The sequence below is a fragment of the Rhinopithecus bieti genome, unplaced genomic scaffold, assembly GCF_001698545.2.
Source record: "Rhinopithecus bieti isolate Rb0 unplaced genomic scaffold, ASM169854v2 scaffold_36448, whole genome shotgun sequence".
NCBI classification, from domain to species: Eukaryota; Metazoa; Chordata; class Mammalia; order Primates; family Cercopithecidae; genus Rhinopithecus; species Rhinopithecus bieti.
This window is the reverse complement of record NW_016815304.1, coordinates 475,723-485,147: the sequence shown is the minus strand read 5'-3', so window position 1 is coordinate 485,147 and position 9,425 is coordinate 475,723. Positions and strand designations below refer to the sequence as shown.

Sequence of the window (9,425 nt, the reverse complement as noted above, 5' to 3'; positions counted from 1 at the left end):
AGGTAAACTGAGTATATTGGGCTCCTTCCATGATAAAAAAGACAGTTATCTATTCTAATGGAAGACATATTCTGAGTATGGGTTTGCTTTTCCTATGTGTTTTAGCCACAATTCCTACCCAAGGCCTTACTGAATATTTGATCCCCTGGCCTGTGGTCCTACATAATACATCTCGTTAGATCAGGGTACCCATTTCATGTAACATGAGGACTTGTGATCATAAGACATAGAAGTCATAACATGCTTTTGCTGTGTCTACTGCAAGAATGAAGACCATTCTCAGCAATCAGACTGTTGACACTCCGGAAAATATCGATATTACTCTGAAGGGACGCACAGTTATCGTGAAGGGCCCCAGAGGAACCCTGCGGAGGGACTTCAATCACATCAATGTAGAACTCAGTCTTCTTGGAAAGAAAAAAAAGAGGCTTCGGGTTGACAAATGGTGGGGTAACAGAAAGGAACTGGCTACCGTTCGGACTATTTGTAGTCATGTACAGAACATGATCAAGGGTGTTACACTGGGCTTCCGTTACAAGATGAGGTCTGTATATGCCCACTTCCCCATCAAGTCGTTATCTGGGAGAATGGGTCTCTTGTTGAAATCCGAAATTTCTTGAGTGAAAATACATCCGCAGGGTTCGGATGAGACCAGGTGTTGCTTGTTCAGTATCTCAAGCCCAGAAAGATGAATTAATCCTTGAAGGAAATGACATTGAACTTGTTTCAAATTCAGTNCCCTACACACGCACCGCCTTTTCTCTACCAGCACCCCTAGCAAAAGGGTACATTTGTTATAACTGATGGATCCAAAGTCTGCAGTTTACGTAAGGATCCAGTCTTGGCGTTGTGCATCCTGTGAATTTGCCTGTACCCATCATAATGACATGTACTCAGCATTATAGTATCAAACAGAATAGCTTCACTGCTGAAGGCATTATTTTTGTCCTCAGCCCTCTCCCTCTTTTCCTTATCTTCATCTAATCCTCCTCCCTCACCCAGGAAGAAAGAAGTCCTCCAAATGGGCAGAACTTCATAGGCTGCACCTAGTTATCCACTTATGTAAAGTCCAAGGTGATAACTATGATTCATGTGCACTCACAGCTGACATGGCCAGCTGCTCAGAGACATGGAAGGACAAACACTGCAAGATTATAAATAAGAAATTCTGAAAGAGGTATGAGGATTTTACATATGTGAGTAGCTAGTAGTAGGAAAGATATCTTGGTGACAGTTTGAAGATATATCTCCACCAAATCTCATGTTGAATTGTAATCCCCAGTATTGGAAGTGGGGTCTGACGGGAGGTATTGGGTCATGGGGCCGGATGCCTCATGGCCTGGTGCTGTCCTCATGCATTTGAGAGATCTGGTTGTTTAGAAATGTGTGGCACCCTCCCCCCAATACTTGTTCTTTTGCTCCTGCATTCACCATGTGACATGCAAGCTTCCACTTTACCTTCTGCCATGAGTAAAAGCTCCCCGAGGCCTCCAATGAAACCAAGGAGATGCTGGTGCCATGTTCTCTGTACAGTCTACAGAACCAATTAAGCCTCTTTTATTTATAAATTAGTCTCAGATACTCCTTTATAGATATGTAAGAGTGGCCTCGAATACTTGGTATCATTTGCTACCTCAACCAGAGATTATACATTACAGATAAGGTGCTAACCAATTAGACCAAACAACTTGCCCAGTTGATATAACCACACTGTCATTGGTTACCTAATTGTTGACACTCTTCGAAACATGATTCAAACGACCATGGTGACAGGAGCAAATAGCCTGGTCTCTCATTTACCAAGATTAACTACTCTGAACCTCGACTGCCCTACAGAGACCAAAACATAGCCCCTGAAGTGGATTATTTACTCAAGGGGATCAACTTGGAGGTAAACTGAGTATATTGGGCTCCTTCCATGATAAAAAAGACAGTTATCTATTCTAATGGAAGACATATTCTGAGTATGGGTTTGCTTTTCCTATGTGTTTTAGCCACAATTCCTACCCAAGGCCTTACTGAATATTTGATCCCCTGGCCTGTGGTCCTACATAATACATCTCGTTAGATCAGGGTACCCATTTCATGTAACATGAGGACTTGTGATCATAAGACATAGAAGTCATAACATGCTTTTGCTGTGTCTACTGCAAGAATGAAGACCATTCTCAGCAATCAGACTGTTGACACTCCGGAAAATATCGATATTACTCTGAAGGGACGCACAGTTATCGTGAAGGGCCCCAGAGGAACCCTGCGGAGGGACTTCAATCACATCAATGTAGAACTCAGCCTTCTTGGAAAGAAAAAAAAGAGGCTTTGGGTTGACAAATGGTGGGGTAACAGAAAGGAACTGGCTACCGTTCGGACTATTTGTAGTCATGTACAGAACATGATCAAGGGTGTTACACTGGGCTTCCGTTACAAGATGAGGTCTGTATATGCCCACTTCCCCATCAAGTCGTTATCTGGGAGAATGGGTCTCTTGTTGAAATCCGAAATTTCTTGAGTGAAAAATACATCCGCAGGGTTCGGATGAGACCAGGTGTTGCTTGTTCAGTATCTCAAGCCCAGAAAGATGAATTAATCCTTGAAGGAAATGACATTGAACTTGTTTCAAATTCAGTGGCTTTGATTCAGCAAGCCACAACAATTAAAAACAAGGATATCAGGAAATTTTTGGATGGTATCTATGTCTCTGAAAAAGGATCTGTTCAGCAGGCTGATGAATAAGATCTAAGAGTTATCCAGCTACAGAAAAAAGATGCCAGATGACTCCTAAGACCTACTTGTGATATTTAAATGATGCAATAAAAGACCTGTTGGTTTGGAAAAAAAAAAAGTCATAACATACTGTTATCTTATGATCACCAAGTCATATAACAGACTGTTATGTTATATACTGTTACAACAGTATGTTATATGACATATATCTTATGATCACCAGCAAACTGCAGGCACAGCTAAAACCTTAGCTGAGAGGCAGTATTTTAAGCACCAGCCTCCAGAATGCAGGAGGTATATTGAATCACAGACATTATGGTGCTATCTTCTCATTAGGAAAAAGTATATAGGTCCTGAAATAAAGAGGCAGAAGCCAGCAGAGCCTCACACAACTCCAAGTGACCCACTTGGAAAATTTGTCTCCTGACCCTGTAACTCTGGGCTTTGCAGGATTAGATGTTCTGATCCCCAGTGGAAAGTAATTTCACTACCAGGTATAGTAAGTGTTCTGTTTAACTATAAGCTATAGCTTCCATCTGGGAACTGCAGGCTGCTTATGTCCAGGGACCGGCAAGCAAGGAAAGTGACCACTGTAGTAAGAGTAGTCTTGATCATCATCAGGAGATAGGGTTGCTGCGATGCAAAGGTAGCAGGCAGAAATACGGTTAGCACCTGAGTAATCTATTTGGCTACCTCTTGGAGCTCCCTTTGCTGAATTGTGATGGTAAATGGATGATATGGTTTGGCTGTGTCCCCCTCAAATCTCATCTTGAATTTCTACATGTTGTGGTAGGGACTCTGTGGGAGGTAATTGAATCATGGGGGCAGGTCTTTCCCATGCTGTTCTCAGGATAGTGAATAAGTCTCATGAGATTTGATAGTTCTATAAGGCGAGGTTTCCCTGCAAAAGCTCTTTTTGCTTGCTGCCATCCATGTAAGATGTGACTTGCTCTTCCTTGCCATCCACCATGATTGAGGCTTCCCAGACATGTGAAACTGTAAGTCCATTAAACCCTTTTTCTTGTATAAATTATCCAGTCTTGGTTATGTCTTTATCAGCAGCATGAAAATGTACTAATACAATGGACAAGTGCAGCAAGCCAATTCAAATTCCCCAGGGATGACAGTTTGGGTCACTACCAGGTGAGCCACCAAGATGAGCAGAGGTACCAGGTGAAAACAAAGAGGGTGTAGAATGAATAGTGGAGGAAGGAAACAATGATTATTAGTTGTGGGCCCAACATTAGTTCCCATGGTGGAGGTCGTATTTTATCCTACTAAGATTTGGTTGGGGACAGAGAGCCAAACCATATCTTGAGTCATAATCCCCATGTGTTGAGGGAGGGACCTGGTGGGAAGTAACTCGATCATGGGGGCTGTTCTCCTCATGCTGTTTTTGCGATAGGGAGTTCTCATGAGATCTGATGATTTAAAAGTGGCAGTTTCTCCTGCCGCCTTGTGAAGGTGTCTGCTGCTTCTTCCGCTGTGAGTGTAAGTTTCCTGAGGCCTCCCCAGCCATGCAGAACTATAAGTCAATTAAACCTGTTTTGTTTATAAATTGCCCAGTCTCAGGTAATATCTTTATAGCAGTGTAAAAATTGACCAACATACCTACTGACCTTTGTTTTCTAAATTTCTTCTATGAAGACAGGCCCATCAGAATTGTCAAACAGCTGTTTGCTGAATTTACATGAAAAATAGTTTTCCCCTTCCTTTGTTCCACCTCAGCCCCTGAACTCTAAGTTGCCTAGGTGTCATTAAATGCACTAAGAGGCTTTCACATACTCAGTAATTTTGTGATTTCTTTCTCTACCTGTTCTTGCTTCCTTCTTTTCTAGAGGTGCCACCCCTCAGAATGGTTTCTAATAAGGATTTCACACATGAAACTCCACCCAAGAGTCTGCTTCATGGATAACCCAATCTGAAAGAGGTTTGTCCAATGTCCTTAGAGTGCATAGCATGTAGAATCATATGCCCATCATTATAACCTATGGTTACACTTTAGAAACTCAATGCTTTAATATTATAGTTATGTATTTATAACCTATGGTTACACTTTAGGAACTAATGTTATAGTTATGTATTTGTAAGTTACTTGTGAGATAGGCACATAATCCCCGCTTTGATCTATGAGGAAACTGAACTCAAAGCTGAAGTAAATTGTTTAGCTAATGAGAGGTGCAATTGAAAACCAGCATCTGGCCGGGCGCGGTGGCTCAAGCCTGTAATCCCAGCACTTTGGGAGGCCGAGATGGGCGGATCACGAGGTCAGGAGATCGAGACCATCCTGGCGAACATGGTGAAACCCCGTCTCTACTAAAAAATACAAAACTAGCCGGGCGAGGTGGCAGGCACCTGTAGTCCCAGCTACTCGGGAGGCTGAGGCAGGAGAATGGCGTAAACCCGGCAGGCGGAGCTTGCAGTGAGCTGAGATCCGGCTACTGCACTCCAGCCTGGGCGACAGAGCGAGACTCAGTCTCAAAAAAAAAAAAAAAAAAAAAAAAAAAAAAAAAGAAAACCAGCATCTGAAAATTGCACATGAATGGCTGTTAGCTAATAATCAATTTAACTGTAAAATTTTACCAATCATAAATCTGACTCATGAGTTACTTCCTTTGGTCTTTATAAAAATGCAATGAGGCAAGCAAGATTTTGTCCTTCAATCCTATGAAAATGAGGAAATTACAGCTCATTTTCCTGTCCTGCTCCTCCTCCAGTTCCTCTTCTACCTCCTGACAGCCTACAGTTTTTGCAAAATGATTGGTCAGAATGTTAATTCTAAAACCCTACCAGATTCTTAGTGAAATAAAACATCTCATCACATTGTTCATATATTTTTAATTATTTTACTAAGGGATGAATTCGTTATTTAAAGGTTCTGAACCTCAGCATCATTGCATGTAAAATTTGCGCATTTGAAAGCACTATTCACAAGCATTTGCAATAAAAAACTGATAATAAANAAAAAAAAAAAAAAAAAAAAAAAAGAAAACCAGCATCTGAAAATTGCACATGAATGGCTGTTAGCTAATAATCAATTTAACTGTAAAATTTTACCAATCATAAATCTGACTCATGAGTTACTTCCTTTGGTCTTTATAAAATGCAATGAGGCAAGCAAGATTTTGTCCTTCAATCCTATGAAAATGAGGAAATTACAGCTCATTTTCCTGTCCTGCTCCTCCTCCAGTTCCTCTTCTACCTCCTGACAGCCTACAGTTTTGCAAAATGATTGGTCAGAATGTTAATTCTAAAACCCTACCAGATTCTTAGTGAAATAAAACATCTCATCACATTGTTCATATATTTTAATTATTTTACTAAGGGATGAATTCGTTATTTAAAGGTTCTGAACCTCAGCATCATTGCATGTAAAATTTGCGCATTTGAAAGCACTATTCACAAGCATTTGCAATAAAAAACTGATAATAAAGGGACATTTCTAAGTATTCTGGGATTCCTAAGCAGATTCGATCTTCAGGGTAACATGGAGTGAGGGATAAGAAGGCACAACAGTGTGTCCAATATAATAAGTGGGTAATGAGGCAGACCTGCGTTTGAGCACAAGTGCTTTCCTTTCATCCAGATTCATGGGCAGGCACTTTAGGAAAGACTCAGTGTCCTGGGCCTGGAAGGTAGTTTAGAAGATGCAAGTGAGCAAGAGGAATGGTGCCCAACCAAGATGAGTGAAGCCAGGGCAACACCACATCTGCTCAGAGTGGCTCACTGCAGAGTTCAGTTGAAACTAAATGTCAAGCCCAAACTAGTTACCAGTATATGCTCAAAATGCAGGATAAGGAAAAGACTGTTCTGACTCTTTCTGGAAGGAGACAGGGTGTACATTATAAATAAGTAGTCTTTACGTGCTGAAAAATCTCAGCTTAGGAATGAGGGCTGGAGGATGTTAAACATCCTTACAAATTCCCTCCCATTTCACCACCAGAGGAATAATTATTCTTTTTCTTTGTAGGTATTTTAAATGCTGCATTTTATGGTACTATTTTCAAAATAGCTCTTAAACCTGAAGACTCATGCATGATATGCCTGCGAACTTGCGTCAGGATCTTCATATTTCCCACCCATTAATGAACAGGGGGATGTGGTGGTAAATCCAAAAATAGGTTTCACTTGAAATCATATGGCAATTTCAAATTTCTTGTTACTGTTATGTGTATGTTTGTGTATATATGCATGTGTGTTTAAATACACTCCTTAACCACTTTCTCTCATTTGACTTTTATCTTGCCCTGCTATTTAGAAAACAAATGAACATAAATAATGGACAGATGAAGATGTGAAATAGATGAAACTTATTTTCCTGGAAGAGGTCTTAAGGTTAGAAACGTTCCTGTTAGTTCCTTTTGAAAATGAAAAGATATCCTAGAGGTTACAAAATATAGAAAAACAACATACTTTACAGCTAAGCTATTCAGGTCTTCCTCATTTTAAAGGAGAACAGACAGACACAGAAGTTTGACATGACTTACGCAGAGCTAAGTGGTGGTTTTACAGATAAGGGGATAGGTTCAAGTTGTCTCCATATGAATGAAGTGGAAAGTACACATTAGACTATTGGGCTGCACAGTTTTGTATTGGTGAAGATATTTCCTCCATAGCTAACCGATCACTATGAAAATACGCCCCCTAGAGAAGAGGAAGAAAATAATTTCAGGAAACAACTCTGACCTCAACATTCACCAGCACAGTGGCTTTGAGTTACTTAGTTTAGCTTTCCTGCACCCAGTTTCCTCATCTCTGAAATGTAACTGATAACGTTGTCGTACTCACAAGAGTGTGAGTCTTCTCTTTCCCACTCTGAGAAAAGAGAGGCCCCAGTGTGAAAACTTGAAATGTGCCATACAGTTAGTGCAATGTCGTTTTCAGATCCCGTTTGCAGAGCTGAATATCCTCAACGGCCGAAGTAAAACAGTCCAGGAGAATGTGACATGGGTTCTCAACTTCCAGCACATGTCTGTCATTGGTAATGGTCACCCTGGGGAGATGTAAACTCCCAGGCACTTCCAGCTGATTTAGACCCCCGTGGCCCAAGAGCATTTACTTTGAGAATGTCCATCCTTACAAATGTGGTGATTCACCTGTCTTTTTACAGGCCAGTCTGGGGAATTAACCAGAGGTATAATGGGCCCACCAACTCCCTACGTGCATACTAATTTCTTCCATTCCACGAGACAACTTGATTATGACCATGCTGGCTAAAGGGAATGTCAGTTTTGTATACTCTATGGGGCATTTTCTAGTTTAATTACTTCTCTATTAGTCAGAACTAGTGTGAGCATTGTGTCAGCTGGTAACTACGTCCATTTTGATTACGCATTTGGAAACTGGGGAAATGACTAAGAAGACTGTTGGACGCATTTGGATCTATTATCAGAGCTGGGTCAGAACTCTATTTGTCATCTTACCTTCATAATGCCTTGTTTTCTCTGCGAGGACTTTGAGACCCCTAAGAACTGTGCCAGCTCAGATCTATATCCAAAATGTTTATAAATAAATGCTCCTTCCCACTGCCCAATTATTCATAAAATGACCTTAGAATCCTTTGGGGGAAAGGACTGAGAAAATCACCGTAACAAGTGATTTATTCAGATTTAGTTAGATCACTAACTATGGGTATCATGGCGTTGCTAGATCCATCCTCGAGGTGAACTTGTCCCTCCTTCCACTGAGGTGTCCTCAGACTGAACTGGCTTAGTTCTGAAGAATTGAGAGAGATCACAACTTTCCATTTGCCTCTGCCCAAGCTCCTTTTTTATCTTAATGCATGTGTATTTTACATATATACGCACTAATAAACAATTCCTTTGTTGGCTACTCACATATCTTACCCTTATGAATGTTATGCTCTGTTGTCCATCAACAAAGACCCCTGTGGGTAAATTGGGTCCTAGCTTGTCACTGTGGCCTTGCTATCTAATATGGTGATTATATAAGCCTTGTTACTGATGGTTGATTGCTGTCTCTCCCAGCCTCTGCTGTTCTGTCATCCCACCACCAGCCTACTGACACTAGGGGACCCAGGTCTGTCACATCATCTCCCAGCATCAGCCTCCACCTGGAGATGCTGAGTTTCTCAACAATGTCGGTTGTTTCCTCACTGGGACATTTCATTTAATTGAGAACAGTATTCTTTATTTCCACTAGAGAACTGTAATCAGTTAATGGGTTTTCCAGTTGAATATAGCAGACCCATTCTTTTGTGCCTTCTTGGCTGAGCCTTTTGATCACTACCTTAAAATTTTTAGACAGTTCTCGTGTCTCTGCCTCATTCCATGCGAGATATCTTTTTCTCCCCCTCAAAGCTTATATAATCCCTCCCAGCAGTGAACTAGACTGTCCTCCAAAATGCTTGGTCAACACATTAAATCCCAAGCCTTGGGAGGGTGCTCTATGTTACTCATTCTTGCTCAGCTTCATAATTTACCCGGATCTGGGATGGCGCCTTGAAGATTGACTCCCAGGCATACTAGTTCTGGATAATATGTTTTGGTCAGATCTTGCAGCTTTCTTTGGTAAGTAATTCTGTTATTCTTTTACCATTGCCCCCATTGGGTTATCATAAGCACAGAGACTATATTGGTCTAGAGTTCAGGAGAAGTAGGGCATATATTGCGGAGGGCAAGTATTATGTTGACAAGGTATCTGCCTCAGTTGAACTTGTTTGGACACCAGTAACTGGATGA

General features: G+C 41.1%; 2 pseudogenes across 2 annotated transcripts; both read left to right on the top strand.

The window, feature by feature from the left end:
* The first annotated feature begins 256 nt into the window (after positions 1–256).
* Positions 257–1,670, top strand: LOC108515905 (60S ribosomal protein L9 pseudogene; annotated as a pseudogene). Its single transcript, XR_001881669.1, has 2 exons — positions 257–735; positions 1,593–1,670. The product of XR_001881669.1 is annotated as a 60S ribosomal protein L9 pseudogene (transcript).
* A 485-nt stretch (positions 1,671–2,155) lies between these two features.
* On the top strand, positions 2,156–2,781 carry LOC108515906 (60S ribosomal protein L9 pseudogene; annotated as a pseudogene). Its single transcript, XR_001881670.1, has one exon. The product of XR_001881670.1 is annotated as a 60S ribosomal protein L9 pseudogene (transcript).
* The last annotated feature ends 6,644 nt before the right edge of the window (positions 2,782–9,425 follow it).